The following is a 19,503-nucleotide window of genomic DNA, read 5'->3' as shown; positions in this document are numbered from 1 at the left end:
TCTTGTACTGAATAAGACTCTTCTTCTGGTAAGTCAAAAGTTATCATGTTTTGACTTCCATTTTTAGAGATAACAATCACTTTCAGTCGACGTTCACCCGTTTTATGTTTAACAATCTCATTTTTTAAATCGAGACATTCCACACATAATACTGAATTACTGCACTGCGTGTCTACTGTCGTGTAACTGTGTTCATTGTCAGATATCAAATGTCCATCTTCAATTGTTAATCCTTCATTGTCGTGATTTTTATTATTACTTATACAGCGATTGTTATTCGATGAATCATTCATCATTTCTTCAAAACATAACTGTTTAAAAACATCTTTATTTAGTTTTCTCAAGTCTTGTCGTGTCGGATAGCTGTATGGAGTAAATCGTGTCTTGGTTTTGAATCCCAGTGAGTCCTTACATGGTAAACAGAACTATGCAATTATAATTTATTGTTGTCTACAATATGTATCTGAAATATCTTTACTTTGCATTAGTGTTGAAAGCTAAGCACATCATTTTCGTTCTATTGCATTAACTCATCTCTACCGTTATCAGCGCTCTCAAAAGTGACTGCCGAACTTGCGGGAAATTCCAATTGGCTATATGGAGCAAGACGCAAAACCCCAGATAACTCGATAACATTCCATACACCACAACTTGATAAATTAATCCTAAGCTATTTAACTCACTAACCTAACGCGCCCAAAAGCAGTATCACAAGCTTTAATAATTAATAAAATACCTTAAACAATAATGCAAGCGCCAATCACCGCACAACCGGGGGTGCTTTCTGGTTGCTTTGTTCATTAATAAAATAAATAAAGTAGAGCAAGCGCCAATCCCCGCACAACCCGGGGCGCTTTCTGGTCGCTTTAATTATTAATAAAATAAATAAAGTAGAGCAAGCGCCAATCCCCACACAACCCGGGGCGCTTTCTGGTCGCTTTAATTATTAATAAAATAAATAAAGTAGAGCAATCGTCAATCCCCACACAACCGGGGGCACTTTCTGGTCGCTTTAATTATTAATAAAATAAATAAAATAACATAAGCGCAAATCCCCACACGTCCCCCGGGGCACTTTTTGGTTGCTTTGTTAATTAATATTTTTATTTATTATAAAAAATGAAAGCAACCATGAAGCACCCCGGGTTGTGTGGGGACTAGCACTGGCTCTACTTTATTTATTATAAATAATTAAAGCAACCAGGAAGCACCCCGGAATGTGTGGGGATTTGCGCTTGTGTTATTTTATTTATTTTATTAATAATTAAACTGACCAGTAAGCGCCCCGGGTTGTGTGGGGATTGGCGCTTGTGCTATTTAATTTATTTTTAATGAATAAAGGGACCAGTAAGCGCCCCGGGTTGTGTGTGGATTGGCGCTGACTCTACTTTATTTATTATAAATAATTAAAGCAACCAGGAAGCACCCCGGGCTGTGTGGGGATTGGTGCTTGCTCTACTTTATTTATTTTATTAATAATTAAAGCGACCAGAAAGCGCCCCAGGCTGTGTGGGGATTTGCGCTTGTGTTATTTTATTTCCTTTATTAATAATAAAAGCAACCAGAAAGCACCCCGGGTTGTGTGGGGATTTGCGCTTGTGTTATTTGATTTCCTTTATTAATAATAAAAGCGACCAGAAAGTGCCCCAGGCTGTGTGGGAATTTGCGCTTGTGTTATTTTATTTCCTTTATTAATAATAAAAGCGACCAGAAAGCGCCCCGGGCTGTGTGGGGATTTGCGCTTGTGTTATTTTATTTCCTTTATTAATAATAAAAGCGACCAGAAAGCACCCCGGGTTGTGTGGGGATTGGCGCTTGCTCTACTTTATTTATTTTATTAACAATTAAAGCGACCAGAAAGCGCCCCGGGTTAAGCGGGGATTGGCGCTTGCTCTACTTTATTCATTTTATTAATGAACAAAGCAACCAGAAAGCACCCCCGGTTGTGCGGTGATTGGCGCTTGCATTATTGTTTAAGGTATTTTATTAATTATTAAAGCTTGTGATACTGCTTTTGGGCGCGTTAGGTTATTGGGTTAAATAGCTTAGGATTAATTTATCAAGTTGTGGTGTATGGAATGTTATCGAGTTATCTGGGGTTTTGCGTCTTGCTCCATATAGCCAATTGGAATTTCCCGCAAGCTCGGCAGTCACTTTTGAGAGCACTGACCGATATTAAAGAAATTTTTTCATTTGCAAAAAACGTATACTTGTATACGTGCATAGTGAACTTTAAAATCTGTGATAGATATGTACTTGTACATGAAAAAGGCCACCATCCTTCGTGTCATGGCAAAAAATGTACTCACAAAATTTGCCAATAAAAATTAATCAATTAGCTCCTCAGCTCTTCCAGTCTCTACGGCTATAAAAAATTATTTTCTATCGGCTATATATATATATATCTTCTGGCTCTTTTTCTTATGCTGTGAGAGCCGAGACAGCCAGCGCTCGATTCGGCAATTTGTGCAACGTTGGCTGGGTAATAGGCGATTCCCATCATGCCAAACCTAAAAAAAACATTCATTATATTTAATAATTGTACCGTACTCTTATGCAAGTGTTGTTAAAAGATAATATAAAGAATATGTGAAGTGATGATAGTGCGTGTATCAGGTGTACACCAATAAAAAACTCAAGCAAGCTGATTGTATACTTTATCGCTCTCTAGTCATTTTAACTCTTATTGTACAATAGTAAATTAAAAATGAAAAAAGATTTTTGACACTTATGCTAACACTTTGTACATGAAAGAAGGTCATGACTCCTCTCGAATGTACGTTCCAGGTGATTTTTAATGTCACTTAAATTATCGTAGCGCGGGCGCGCGACGAGGCGAGTTATTAATGACTTGTGTAACTTACCGGATCAAGTGAGTCCATTTTTTATGACATTGAATATCATAGCCTTGATAATGCTCTTCAAGCAAGATTTCTATAAATATTTATTATTTGTTAAGCAGAAAGGTGACTAATCGACGGTTTTCGTACGTTAACTAATTATGACAACGATAGAAAATCTGTATACTATTAAAGATACGTATTTTAGTATTAAAGATACATTTGTACGATATTAGCACTGCACTGGTATAGCAAGCGAAATGATTGTACAGCGGTAGCTGTGAGGATACTAAATCTGTAGAATCCAAGGTTTCCGCAAAACTCTATGCATTTGTTTATGAGTTGAGTGCGCTTGCCCAGCCGTCCGCGTCTACCGCGAAAACGCTGAAATCCGCGAAAAAAGTCGTCGCTCGAAACAACATATAGTTTACCATGCTACAGCTTTTCAAAACGCAGTAAGCGAGCACTTTTCGTCAGAGCAAGATGCTCTTGTTTTTTACTTGCATTTCTTAATGCTCTTAGTCGAATAGTTCTAAACCGTGTGCTGGGACGTAAAAATCAGAAATATGTCCGAGAATGAGGAGTACGAGGATCCTCAGCACGAATGTGGAAGGATTTTTAATGAAGAGGACGGGAATGATAGTGTGAGTAATCAAGTTAGATATATGTAGTGAAAAAGTTTTAAATAGTTATATAAAGAGTTGGTACAGTCGCGATATTCTGCATGTCATTTTTTTATTACTTTTGTGTGTTAATGAGTCAGATAGTTGAGGGTAGTAGTGCAGAGAAAAATAAACCTGAAAACAACAGATCAAAAGTTATTAAAAAGTGATGTTGCACTAAATGATGGTGTTTTTTTAGTTGTAGATTTTTTTTTTTTTTTTTTTTTCAAAGAACGTTTTAATTTGATTTTTCTTTGTGCAGTGTCACACCCGGAAAGTGTGCATTTTTACATGCTAGTGCGTGAGTTTGTTATTTTAGTGTACTACTATGTACATACAGACAACAGCCAGATATTCGTGATCCATACAGCATAGAGATCTCGTGTTGTAGGGGTCGTGAATATTTGTCCGGCTAGTGTACATCCATGCTTCCGCATCGTGTTGTCTTTTCAATGAGCGTGCAAGTTTAACTTCTTTTTGACTAAACTAGAGAATTGTGATTTTTTTTAAGTACAGGCACTCAAATTTTGAAACTCCTGGTCAACGCTCTGTACGCATAGAGTCTTGGACTAGCGAAATAAGTAAGTGGGTAGATGAAGCCTCAAAAAATGGTCAAAAAGGAAGTTTCTTCGACTATGACGAAAATTGTTGGAATCTCTTCATGTTATTATCAAAATACATGTAAAAATAGTTTCGGGGCATAATCGTGCTACCTTTTATTGTTATTAAACACATAGTGAAAATAGACTGAAAATTTTTTTTTAATTTTGCTTATAACTTTTTTGGGGCATGGTATTGCAAGAATAGCTAAAGATAATTTGTTCGTATTGAACTGTCTATCGATTGGTGTTGGTTAAATTGTCTGAAATTTATTAGTAAAACATTAATTAACGACATAAGCGCCAATCACCAAGAAATGGGGGGAGCTTAAAAAAATTAATAAAAAAAGAATAAATAACCTAAGCTGTAATTACCAGGCAACCAAAAGAACATACTGGCCTAATAATAAATTATGAAAATAACAATAAATATTGTAAGCGCCAATCACCAAACAACCTGACCACTTACTAAATTAATAAATAACGAAAAATAATAAAATCGCCAATAACCAGTCAACCTGGAGCGCTGACTGTTTAATAATTTATAAGACAACAATAAATAATACAAGTGTCAAAAACCAGGCGACTCAAGACGTACAGTGGTCACATAATAAAATACCAAAAAATAATTGTTGCGCTAATTACCACAAAACTTGATGCGCTTACTGGCCACTTAAATAATTAGTAAAATATTATGTAACAACATAAGGGCCAATCGCCAAGTAAAACGGTAAACCTACTAGCATCAGAAAAAGTTAATAAAATAACAATAAATAATACAAGTGACAGTAACCCAATAACCCAGGGTGGCTGCTAGCCACTTCATGAATAATCAAAATAATAATATAAGCGCCAATCACCAAACAACCTGAGCAGCCTACTGGCCACTTATTAAATTAATATAACAACAATAAATATTAAAAGCAATAATAATCGAACAACCTGGAGCGCTGGCTGTCTACTTAATAAATTTATAAGAGAAAAACAAATAATATAAGTGTCAAAAAGCAGAAAACCCAAGACGCATACTGGCATTGAAGAAATTGATGAAATAATAAAAAATAGTATAAAAGCCAATCATAAGGCAACCTGGGGGGCCTGCTGGCCACTTAATTAATTAATAAAATAATATATAATACATGCACTAATTGCGAGAAAACTGAGGACGCTTACTAAAAACTGCACTAAAAAAAATTGTAGACTTATACACCTTTATTTTTAGTGCGATTTGTATAGTGTATGAAATGAAAATGTAGGATACTAAACGCGTATTAGTTGTACCGAAATAATTATAAATTTTTTTTTCATGTTTATTTGTATTAAATTAAAAAAAATTGTCTTGGTAATAATAATTTAAATAACGCTATGAATGCTGTATCAACTACTTTAGTTACAACTCATATAATAATGAAGAGTATATGAAATTTTGTTTTTTTTTGTTTTTGAGATAGTCTGCAAGTGAAGATGACAGTATAATAGTGAATCCCGAAATCAAAACCAAGACAAAAAAAATAAAACGGAGAAAATTTCGACTGGTCTGGCTCAGCGTTAAAGGTTTTAAGCACTGGATTTCCGTGGATTATAGAGAGCCGTATATAGTTACGTGCAAAATATGTCAAATTCAGTTGACGCCTCGGTTTCACGTGTGAGTGGGGCGCGCAAGAAGCTACGACCATTACCACAGAGCTGGATTACAAAATCCACCACCGAATCATTTATTTCGCATCCCTCCGAGAAAGAAATGTAAATATGAAGTTGAAAAAACAAGAACCGAAGTGCAAGTGGTAGCTATGGCTGTAAATATGAAAATTCCTTTTTCTAAAGTGCCAAAACTGGTGAATCACTTGAAAACTGTCGATAGGGAAAAAAAAAAAGTATGTACCATAGAGTTAATCTAAGTCCAACGACAGCTCGCGATATGACTGTTAATGTATTGGCTACAGATGGAAAGAAACGTCTGCAGAAAATTTTAAAAAACACGTATTTTGGAATATCAGTAGATGAGTCTACTGATATTAGTAAAAATAAGACATTAGTTAAAGTAACACGATTTTGTGAACCAGATAATGGACGTGTTGTAAGTAAACTGTGGGCATTGGTGCCCGTTTTTGAGCGCGGTAAAAAAGCGAAGGCCACTGCACAGCGATTATTTGAAAGTATAAGGGATAGTTTTGAAAGTAGTAATATTCCACTCAATAATATTACATCTATCTGTTTTGATGGTTGTACGACGATGATAGGTGAAGTAGGTGGACTGAAAGCTCTTATAAGCGCTTTTGTGCCCGGTATTATATCAGTGCAGTGCCCAGTACACAGTACTCACTTGTGCGTACAACATAGTATAGACCAGCTTCCGTCCTATTTTATGCCTTTTATTCATAACGTGTACTTGATGATTAACAGCGCTAATAAATCACATGATTTTGAAGAATTGCAAAGAGATTTGTATGCATGCGTGCAAAAAATTTTAAAAACATGTAATACGCGGTGGCTTTCTTTAGAAAATTGCGTAAATAGAATTTTGCAACAGTGGCCCGCAATCTTAGGTTTCGCTGAAATTCAGAGCGCTAACAATGATAACATTGGAAAAGAGGTCTACCGCGTGATGTTATTAAAAGACACAAAGTGTTACATGCTGATGTTATCTAAAGTTTTATTCCATGTCAACTCATTAAACAAATTTTTCCAGAGGGAAGATGTCGTAATTCATAAAGCAACTAAAATGATTAATGATACGTACAAAAATGTCGCAAAATGCATATTTAAGTGGTTGTATGTAGAAAACACTGATGCCAACAAGATAAATCTTTTCGACGAGTCGCAATATATGATGTATGTTGATTTTAAGTTTGGGGATGAGGTAAAACATTTTCTACGTGAATACGAAAGTGACATGGAAGAATTTTGTATGAGTTCATTTAATTTTATAATTTCAATTTGCTGGCAAATGATGGTAAGATTTCAAAATTTAAGCCACAATGTTTACGATGTTATGCAGTGCTTAGATCCGGAAAATGCAATCTCACAATCGTTCAGAAATAACAATGAAAACTGTTTTAATGGATTATTGAATCTTTGTAGTCAACTAGTTGATGATTTGCACACCAAAAACGAGATTCTTAAGCAATGGAACACCTTACCAGAAGTCGTACTTCCACAAAGTTTTAATACACGTGAAAACACAGTAGAACAATTCTGGTTTTTTATTTCTACATATAAAAATAATAATGGACATGCAATTTACCGAAAAATAGGTTTATTTGTCTTATTTGCATTGTGCACGCCACATGCAAATGCCACACCAGAGCGTGAATTCAGTAAACAAAACGATCATAAAACCAAAAATAGAAATTGTATGTCTGTTGAAACTGTTGAAGGAACTTTACAAGCGTTGCAAGTGGTGAAAGACAATGGTGATGATTTTTTTATTGAAACAGACGAAATGGTGTCAACAGCTCTTAAAAAGCGTTTCTATAAAAACAAAAGAAATAATTAATTTTTTGTATGAAAATCAATTTAAAATTTGTTAGCGCTAATATAAAGTAAAATTCAAATTATTTTGCTCATTCTATGCATGAGCAACATATTTATCAAAATACTGTACATATAAAAATAAATAAAGTGCAATACATTTATTATAATACAAGAATAGATAAAAATGTTTAAGTTCATTGTATTAATTCTAACTTATACTAAATTAGCAACACAAAAATTTGTTGAGAAAACATTTAAAAAATTTGTTTTTATTACGGGTATATAAAAGCTACTTGCCTGTGTATTCAAGAGTAATGTAATACTTGTATCGATTATATAAATATACATTATAAGCAACTTATTTTATAAAACACTAGAAAAAAATATAAATAATGTAAAGTACTGTCGTTGGAGCTATGGGATGTAAATAACAATGACCCCAATGAAAACAAATATGATTGTTCAATGTTAGGTGAAACGAAAAATTATAAGCAATTTTACTTTTTGTTAGAGCCATCGATGAATGCTCAAAAAATTTAAATATTTTATGTGTATAAGAATCAATACGTTAAAAAATTGTATAACATTTTTAACAAGTCGATCTGGTAAACAAGAATAGAATGTATAAGTAAAAATATTTATTTAATAAATAAAAGTATAAAAGTATAAATGTAAAAACGTTGATTTGATAGAATGTAGATTCATCCGATAGTCAAGTTGATTGTCACTCATTTTACATGTTTGTAATTTAATACTAATAATAGTCATTATATTTATGCAGATGATTACATTCCCTTATATAAATGCAATTGGAAAATATTTTTAAAGCTTCCTCGATCATACAACATGTATTGCAATGAAGTGAGAACGATGGATGCAAAATGTTTAATAAAACATAAAGTACCTAGTTGTGATACATGAAGGTCTATAATTTCTTTTTTTTTCCAACCTAAAGCTCTACACCTTAGTAGCACTCCTACGCAGAAGTCTTCTGTATAAATGACAAAGTATATCCTTACATTTTTGTACTCTTATTTTGAAGGTAAAAAATAGTAGAGCAACCACACTGGTTCCATATTGGAGAGACTTCGAAGGATGTCAGCTCTATACTTAAACCCTATTTTTCTGCATGCAGCTGTTACATGAAAATTAATGTGCACCTAAGTCAATGCATTACAGTAGTATGAAATATTCAGAGACGTTAATACAGTCAGAGTGACTGGCTCTGATTATGTGTATGGACTACATTACCAATTTACAACTTGAGGTAATTATAGCGACAAATATTTAACAGCTGTACATTTTTGGCTGAGCAGCAACAGCTGGCATATATTATATACCTATAGTGCAACGACAAGAGCACCACATTATGATTGTCCTGTTTACTCACTCAGAATTAAATGTGCCATCCATCGAGTAATGTTATATTACAATAAAGCTGAAACTGATGTAACCAATGATTAATTATTCTCAAGTTGGAATTTGATGCATCGCATACTATGAAACACTATAGATTATGGAAAAATATTATGAAATTGACATATTTTTAAATATTATTCTTAATGAACGTTTGCATGTATTTTATACACTGATATTAATAATGTATGAGTTATCTCTTGCACTAAAAATAATGAATGAATAGTAATAGAATAGATTTCACTTCGATAAGCTGAAATCTTTAGCAACACTCTGAATCTTAAATAGCAAGTGTATGACAGATGAAGTTGTTAACCTATAAGTAGTAATACAGAACAATTTTATTTTTATTGTACTTCACAATCAAAATCATAATTTGGTTTTTCCTGGGAATTAATAAAACTAATTGACTGAATGTGGTGAAGGATGATAGATACCTACCTATAACCATTCAATATAAATAACTTTCAACTTTGCTGTAAAATTTGCATGGTTGATTGGTCTTTGCAAAAAAAGATGCTTATGTTTTTGAATGCAATGAGGCCAGGCACTCAGCAGGAAACATTGAGTTTTGTTTCACAGATGTAAGATAACACCTGAAAGTGAAAAAAGGCACAACAAAGTATACATTCACACCTAAAAGATAAACAATAATGATGTAAAGTGTACTTATCTGACACCTATTGTATACCTACAGCCCACATTCACATTCAGTTGAGTATATCTAAGAGCGCACACTTTTGTATGGATATTAATAACTAAATAATTATAATACTGCATAGTTCAGTATTTACTTATCACAAACTGAACTATACTTAAGTATGTTTGTGTCAACATTAAGGCTGTTTGACACTGCAGTATATATATCTACATGACGCATTTTATCGGTCTGCTAGCTATCGAAGTGCTGCCAACCTTTCAGCACCAATGAAAACAGAATTTCTTAGATGCACCTATATAGGTACACTACGATGCGTTCAGACTTTTTACCATGCTAAAGTAGTTATTAACTAAATAATTATGCAAATTAATTGTTAACAGTTTTATTAATTACCATTTTATATACGCACTGATACTTTAAAGGCACTAAATCGACTTATAATACTGAAAAATTTAGGATTAAAAGACGTCACAGCAAATCAATGATTCTCGCTAAAATAATGACTTTAAAATTATTTTTCTATTGTAAATACGTTAGTTTGAATTAGTTATTATTTTTAAGCATACTAATTGGAAAATTATTTATTACTGATTTTGTATATTTTTTTCTTGTATTTGAATTTCGCGCTGGTTTGCCTGCCACTTTTGGGAGCGCTGCCGGACGTCAGTAATCAGCGCGCGCAGGTCGTCTAGTTTAAAGCATAGGAAAGAGAAGCGGGGAAGGGGAAGGATAGCGGAGGAAAGACGAAACAAACCGTCGTAGGATAGGGCAGTAGCCTTTGAAAAGCGATTGGCGTAGGTAAGCGCTGGCGTCCGGCTATCGTACACAGTTGTTTATTTGAAATAAACTCATTTTTATTAACCTTATTCTATCTTTTCTTTTATGTAATCCCTCATCCATCTGACACACACAAATTGTGTTGTCAACAACAGCTGTGTATAGTAAACAAACTACAGCTGGTATCTGCGTACAGTATGTATACTTTAAAATTTGTCTGTAACAACGTAAGAGTTGCTTCTAATTCTTAAATCATTGATGCAATATGTGATGCAATAAAAAATTATTGCTTTTAACAGCTTACAATTTTCCGTTGTCTTTCCTAAAAAATTAAATAATTTTATGTAAATATATAATTAAAAAAGGCTTATCGTCATACAATTGCTTCATGATTTTTAAATATTTAAAAGCGCGTGCCTTACATCTCGACAAATAACAAGATGACTTCCCGCCCTGAGCTTCCTAATACTATGACTCAATGAATACTCTACACAGTACATATTTTTCCACGGTTATCTACATTTTTCGAGACACCATCTCAAAGCTAAAAGTTTTTTCTACAAAATAATCACTATCCTAATGTGTAACTTGTTGATTACGGCAATAAAATAAAGATGTTTTTACATTACTTCATAAGTGGGTTCGTATAATTTGCAAACTTTGGGAGAAAATATCTCGAAAATGTCTGTGGCTAGAGGGGTTAATAAGGACACCGTTTAAATCAGCAAGTTTCCATTTATCAAAAATTACCTATGACCTCTCAACTTCTCAACTTCTCCTGCTAGAGCCATCTAGAGACGCTACTTTAACCGAGACCAGCAGTGCCTTTGATAGCCTAAGTTTATCTGTGGTACATCCCCATTAGTAGAGAACATAATCGACACCCCAGACGAAGAAACGTACTCGTAAAAATATCCGACGAAGAAACGTAGTCGCACCTACAATCCGACGAAGAGCCGTTCACGTCGCTACTCTCCGACGAAGAAACGTACACGCGTCTTCTTTCCGACGAAGAACCGTACTCGCATCTATATTTTGACGAAGAGCCGTACGCGCTCTTATTGTCTGACGAAGAATCTAACACACGGTTACAGTCCGACGAAGGACCGCACATGCACTTGCTGTTCGACGGAGAAACGTACACCCACATTATAAAATAATATTATAATATATTACTAACTTATATTATGCAGGCCTGTAAGGGAACCAGACCAAGCCCTTAGGTAAAATATTGTTTTAGAGCATCAACACTTAATTACTTAAGAAACTAAGTTGTTGCTTTGGCCAGACTCCGTTCTACTAGGCTGAGGCTCCCCTTTTTCAGTCTGGCCCCGGGGCTACTACCCTTTACAATTTTTTCCCTTCAGGCTCAGATATAGTAAAATTATCTTCTTATCTACCAGCATAATTGTATAATTATGAAATAGTTTAATTGAGTTATATTACTAAGGGATTTTTTACTAACGAAATGCAACAAATCCTTTTTTTTTATTACATGAAGCAGAAAAAAAGCTCATATTCTGTAGATAGGTTCGATTGTTTAAGGTTTTTTTTTTTTTTTTTTTCAATTACTTAGTCATTTTTAACCTTTGTATTATTTGAAACAGATACTTTGTAGTGCTTTTTTGTGTATAGAAAATAGTAATACGGACAATGAAATCACTAACCTGATCACACCGGTAAGTATAAATATAATAAGCGTAAGTAGTATTTATTAAGTTAAGTGGTAATACCACTTTGCACCCAGAGTAGACTTGTGGATAATGCAAATAATAAAGAATTTTTAGTGACGACAATTGTTGAAATGGGATTGTATCATGATCAGAATACATAGAAAAATAATTTTAGGGCATAATTGTGCTGGCATTGTTTGTTGATACACGAATAGTGAAAATTAACCATATTTTTTCTTCGAATTTCTCTTAAAACCTTTTTGGAGGGTATCGTATTAAAACAATAGCTATAGATAATTTGCTCGCTATTTAATTATCTACCGATCGATGCTGGTTACATTATCTGAAACCTATTTTCCGCAAAGTTATGGAGCAAAAAATGTGAAAATCGGCATTTCAAATTTTAATTTTGCAACATCATTAACTTTTAAATTTTCTATTGAAAATTCCTCTAAATTTAGAGTTTGATACCTGACACGCAACGATTTTCATCTGGGATTAAAAATGACGTCACAAAACGATTATTAATTTAAAAATTCACTTAGCTGCCCTGCACCTCACAGTACGGCGAGATCAAATTTTCAAAGTGGATTTTGTTAATAATATAAAAAATTTTAACGTGAAAGTTAAAAAAAAAAATTTGACCCAGATTTTTTATAACGTTCAATTTTGCAACATAAACAAATTATTATTACTCTGACGATTTATAATTTACCGTATTACTACTATATTCACTTGATAGCGTAAATTTTTACACTAGTTAAAAAAAAAAAAAAACACTAACGTTTTTTTAATAATAGTTATTAACGGTTGAGTGTTTAGAACGATTGTTTTAATTTTTACTAATGTCTTAACTTACAAATTTTTTTTTCTACTTCTATAGAATATTCCTTGTTGATCTATATTAGTTAATAATTTTTTCATACATTAGCAATAATAATACAAGAATATTATATATGAATACTTTGACGTTCTTCGAACAGTAGGTTGCACAAAAGTTAATAAACCTTATAATTCTAGAAGATGTAAAGTGTTTTTGCGGTGTAGTCTTACGATGACGAGTTATATTGGAATGTAAAAATTGCTGATCGCACACAATTTATGCCTGCCACCACCAGGCCCGATGGACAGAGAGTGAAATTCCATTAATATAAAAGTGACATAAATGGCCAAATTAGGACTCATATACTACCTGATAATCAACTTTGAAGTGAACACACCTTAAATATACAGTGTATATACAAGTCTACTCTCATTCTTACAATGTGGACGAAGTTGGCTCAGATTCCCCTGCTTGTTGAGTCCTAAAATTACCGCCATTTAAGTTAGTCTTGAAAAAACGTTTGACAGAGTGGTGGCAAGTATTTTTTTGTGGGAAGTTCACTCATTCTAAAGTCAATGTTCGAGTAGTAGATGAGTCCCAATATTGCCACCAATGCCATTTCTCTTCGGGAACTTTCTATTCTCTATCCATTGGGATCGGTGGTGGCAGGTAAAAATTTTGTGGGATTCGTCAATTTTTATGTACTGATGTAACTCGACATAACAAAACTACATTGCCACAACTCTTTAGATCTCGACGTGTTATACTGTTTTTCAACTTATGTGAAATGTGCGGTAGGTATTAATCTTTTACCTCAACTGTACCCCAGCTCTTGATCTGAAATGCATGCTACCTACTGTTTTTATAGACCGGTATATTCACGTCAAAGTATAATATTACTTAATTATTTATTAGTGTATGAAAAAATTATTTACTTATATAAATCAACAAGAAATATCCTGTAGAAGTAAAAAGAAACTTTTTTTAGTTAAACCATCAATTCAAATACAAACAATCGTAATAAACACTAAACTATTAATAACTATTGTTAAAAAAAAACGATATAGCAATTAATTTTCTTTCTTTTTTAATTCGTGTAAAAATAGTATGTCAGAGTAATATTAATTTCTTTTATGTTGCTAAATTAAACTTTTTAAAAATTGGGATGAACAATTTTCTTCTTTTTCATTAAAGTTCTTTGTGTCCTTAACAAAATCAACTTTGAAAATTTGATCTAACCATACTGTGAGGTGCAAGGCAGTTAAATAAATTTTTAAATTACTAATCGTTTTGTGACGTCATTTAAGATGCCAGACAAAAATCGTTGCACGTGGTTAAAGGTCCTTATATTATAAGGTATCAAACACCGAATACATAGGAATTTTTGATAGAAAATTTAATAGTTAATCATGTTGCAAAATTATAATTTGAAATGGCGATTTTCGCAGTTTTTTGCTCTACAACTTTGTAAAAAAAAGGTTTCAGATAATCTAACTAGCACCAAACAATACATAATTACATCGCGAACAAATTGTTTTAGCTTTTTTGCAATACAATGCCCCCAAAAAAAGTTATAAGCTGAATTCGAAGAAAAAATCTGGCCGATTTTCACTATATGTTTGATAACAAAAAAAGCTGGCACGATTATGTCCTAAAACTATTTTTCCATGTATTTTTATTGTAATACAAAGCATTTGAAACAATTTGCGTCGTAGTCAGAGGCAACTTCTTATTGACCATTTTATTAAGCTTTTTTTAAGACCCATCTACAGTATGTTCTACAGTATGTACAAAGACCTGAATTCTTGCGATTTGGCTGCGTAAACTGTTTTCTTCTTTTAAAATCAAAACTGATGCAACCGTATGAAAGCGAATATGGTAAGTACAATAGTTAAATTTATTATTTTGGCATTTATTAAATGATTTTTATTGCTGTACCACAGTTTCATTTATATTACAGCATTTGTCCAATATAGCGATAGATTGTAATTTACATGAATACAACAAAGGTTAACAACGTACATTAACAATTCACATATTAATTAAAAAATAACTATAACTATTAAAAATACAATTTTCAATTTACTAATTATCAAGGTACGTGGTTTACATGCTATTAAAATTCTATACATTTTTTAAAATTTCTACTTTACACATTAAAAGACAACATATATAATTATAACGCAAGACACCGTAAAATGGCACTTTCTAGAACGTTGCATCGCATAATATAATATTTCAATATAACTCAACATATGAGAGATACACAGACAGTAGGGTTAGGGGCACAGGAAAAGGCAATTTTTCTCCACTGCCGAAAAAAGAACGATAACATTTGAAAAATTGAATTGTTATTTCCAAAAATAAATGTGCCAATACTTGTTTCTGAACAATACTAAATATTTCACATATTATGTCGACCTTAACTTTTTTAATTTAAAAGAATTTCTAATCTTGAAAAATTCTAACACTTACAATAATATTCGTTTTATAATTTTCATAGTTTTTAAAAAATATATACTATAACGAAGTTAACAATATAATAACGCTTATAGTATATTTTCTTTAAGTACGATACCATCTCTGATTTTTAATTATATTTAGTAGAGAAAATAAAATTTTGAACCCTGATGTAGCGTATTAATTATTCATCACAATATTTAGTAAATATTACCCTGAGATAGTTACTACCCTGAGTATAGATACTACTAACCCTGAGATACTAGTCATCGATACTTTTTTAATATTCGAGTACTTTTTCGAAATCTGCTTTGGATTCTGGAGGAATCAATTTTTTTTTTAATATTGTTGTCAAGTCGGTCATTTTTTTTGCTGAGATCGGGATTTTTGACTTGTAAGCCGTTTTAAAGAATAACTTCTTATATCCTCTATCGTTGTTTAATTTTTAAAAATTATTACTTTTTTGGGAGCTTCAAAATAATCATATCTCACCTGTACGGCTGTTGTTCCGGGAGTAATTACTATTTCCCTTCAAATTCAAAATTTTGACGTTTTTCCAACTAAATTTATCAGATAACTCATCTAATAAGTAGATGTTGTTTTGTTTAACTTCAGTTACAATATACTTTGCGTCATTTACTTTACTCTCCTTTATATGATGTACCCACTCCTCTTGTGTAAAAATTGATTTATTTTTACAGTGTTTTTCAATTTGCGCATGGATTAAATCGTTTTCATTTTGGGTGTGGCCCACCTCCAAATATTTATGTATAATAATTAATTTATCAATTTAAAAGAAGTATATGCCATAACAGTTATTAATAGAAAACCAGATTTCACCTACTCGCTGTGTGCAAGTTATTATAGATGATAAAAAAAGTAGCGAAGCCCGTTAGGGGGAGTACAGCGTAGATTTATCAGACTCTTGTATACTACAAATTAAAGTAGGACAATAATATTTTTCAACCAATTTAATCATTAAAAAAGTGCATGCTAGAAGCAGCTGCTTTAGAAGAAAAAAAGTTGAAGGTGCTAGTTTATTACTCGACATTTTAATTTATTTAAGATGAAAGGACTAGAGTAAATTAGATTATTTCGTTGAAGGTGCTTTTTTAATGAACGCTATCATTTCTTGGAAATGGAAAGAGTCTAGTACATTTAGTTTTTGAGATAAAAGTACTTGTTGAATAAATGACATTATAATTTATTTAAAACGAATATATTTCAGTTGACTGGGTTATTTGGTTAAAAGCGCTTGCATATTATATGATATTATCATTAATAGTCGGGTAGAATTAGCTGATTCATGTCCTAAAAAAACGTGCAATTGCGAACGTCGATTTAAAATTTTTTTTGTTAGATAATACGAATATAAGTAACGTATTAAGTTTAAACGCCAATCGGAGCACCGCACGATGGTTAAAAATAATTGCAAAAATCGGCCATATCACTTTTTGGCGATTTACGGGAAAACTATGCATTTGAAAAATTAAGTCTAGGAAAATATAAAATGCGCAATAAAAAGACAAATCGAATGAGTTTTTGTGAGCTCTGATCGGTCCAGTAGTTTTTTAGTGAATTGCAAAAAACCCCTTTTTTGGGCCATTTTTTCGAAATTCAATAACTTCCGTTTTATTTATTATGAAGACTTCAAACTTTAATAGAATATGTGTTTTATGAGCTTTAATATGCATATAAAATTTCAGCAAGATCGATGTTATACTTTTTGAGAAACTTTGAAAAAACTGAAAAAAGACCCTTCCGAAAAGGGTCCCCGAAAAAGTTTTGGGCCAGCGTAGACCAATTTTTCGAACGTGCTTTTGTTCATCGAGAGTTGCTCTACAACATTCTGTAATGCCGTACCATTACACCTAGCGAAAGTGCGAAAAAAATTGATTTTAAAAAAGGGAGCTTCCGCGGCCCGATGGTGGGGGGCCACCGAGCTGGAAATGCGGCTATATGGCAAATTCTGCAAATTTTTGACTGAAAATTTTTTTTGAAGTGAAAACTTCTTATGGCGCGTTGGGCACTTTTGTGGGTGAGCATTTTCAGCCGTTTTCGCGACAGACGAGATTTTGCACAGATATACTCCGCGTGTATATGTATAATATATGTATACTACACGCGTTCTTTGCATGGGCATTTGTTCGTGCTCTCGCGACAGACGAGATTACATACTTATATGTATACTCAGAGTGTATAGGTATGCGAGAGCGCTGCATGCTATACGCAATTACGCAGCAGCGTATTATTCCACGCTCACAGTTCATGCTTGATCGCACATAGCGCCGCTGACTGGATCCCACCGAGAACTACTTCGCGCGAGAATTTGAATTCAAAATCGTATGATTTTTTCAGCAGACAGTAGGCGCAGAAATTCAAATTTGAAAGAAATCTTTGTATGTATTGGCTAATTAATGCCTAAAAATATTGGATAATGTTGTATGATTACATACATAAATAGTGTACCAAGAATTCTTTCAAATTTGAATTTCCGCGCCTACTGTCTGTTGAAAAAATCATACGATTTTGAATTCGAATTCTCGCGCGAAGTAGTTCTCGGTGGGATCCAGTCAGCGGCGCTATGTGCGATCAAGCATGAACTGTGAGCGTGGAATAATGCTCAGACCAACGCTACTACGCAGTCTTTGCATGGGCATTCGTTTGTGCCCTCACGACAGACAAGATTGAGAGTTTTTTATATTTATTTTATAAATGAATATTAAACGGAAAATTTTTTTATTTAAATATTTCATTTGACTTGTGTTGCTGCTATGGTATATTGTGTTAAAAAAATTGATAAATTTTGTATTTACTATTTACTAATATTTACTCATTTAAATAAAACCACTTGCTTCGAATATAGTTTCTATATTATTATACTTCACGTCCATTCAAAAAGTGCCCACATTGCTTTGATAAACTTGATTTTTTATGTACAATTTTTCATGCCGCGAGCGCACCTAAAAATGCTCACCCAAAAAAGTGCCCAACGCGCTAAAAGTTCAAGTTTTCGCTACTGCCTGCACTCTCGGAGTGCTACTTGTATTTGGTTTGCTTTCTTTGAGTTTTAAAGCGAAAATGTCAATAATAATAATGATATTATTATATATTTACGTACAATTGTGCATATATCGTATGGATACAAATAACAGCATTAATTAGACATTCCATGCGGTAGAGAAGGTATATATCTGATGATTTTTATTAAGCTGTGAAGCGGGCTTGGGTTAAATATATACACAACAAGAGTACAACTAGGGTACAGCTTGAAAGAGTCTCTAGTTATGCAAGACTATAGCTTCCGAGGCTTTAGAGTACTAAACTCTGCTTTGAGAAAAATACCGTTCCGTCTTAAATCTACTCTGAAATAACAAGATCCAGGTTGACCAGCACGTTAATGCAGCGATAGTCACACTTCCATCGAACACTGAAATTGCAAAGCAGCGTTTAGTGCAGCTAAAACTTGGATGGGTGACCATTCGAGTCTCACCGTTCGCCTTCACTGTTGATTTTGTGAGTCGACTATAATTGTATTACTTATAATAAACAATGCATAAAGATCTTAAAAGTTCTTCAAGTTCGCATTAATCAGAAATTAGATGGCACTAAAACACTTGCACACAGCGAGCGAGGATAGATACATTACGGACTTACAAAATATGTAAACAATTATTTTTTCTCAAATCAATTTAATCATATTTTCTTACCTGTGAGTTATACTGATATTGTGATATTGTGATCATTGGCGGCCTTTACGTACATTGAAAATACGTTCTGATTTCGGTTTTGACCCCCGCAGTTATCGCTAAAAAACGAAAATTCTTTCGTTCCAGAGCTTACTTTCAGTATTATAAATTCTAATACTTGTGAGCTAATTTCATTCGAACCACGTCCAGCAATGGTTTCATTCCACACAAAACAACGACCAATGCCGGTACCGAGATCAAAAACAGTGAGATTAAAAACACTTAGCTTGGAATAGTAATACATCACCAAAATTTCTGAGCGAGGTGTAGATAAGACCTTTTGAAGATCAAAATTAGCGCAACAAAATGTTGGATTACTTAAAGATCTTTGTTTTTCAGACTCCATTAACGTACAGGCCTCTGATTTAT

This window comes from Copidosoma floridanum, unplaced genomic scaffold, assembly GCF_036245765.1.
Source record: "Copidosoma floridanum isolate Cflo_tuat_1 unplaced genomic scaffold, Cflo_Japanese_pri ptg000006l, whole genome shotgun sequence".
Classification (NCBI taxonomy): domain Eukaryota; kingdom Metazoa; phylum Arthropoda; class Insecta; order Hymenoptera; family Encyrtidae; genus Copidosoma; species Copidosoma floridanum.
The sequence above is the reverse complement of the archived record's forward strand: the minus strand, read 5'-3'. Positions refer to the sequence as shown.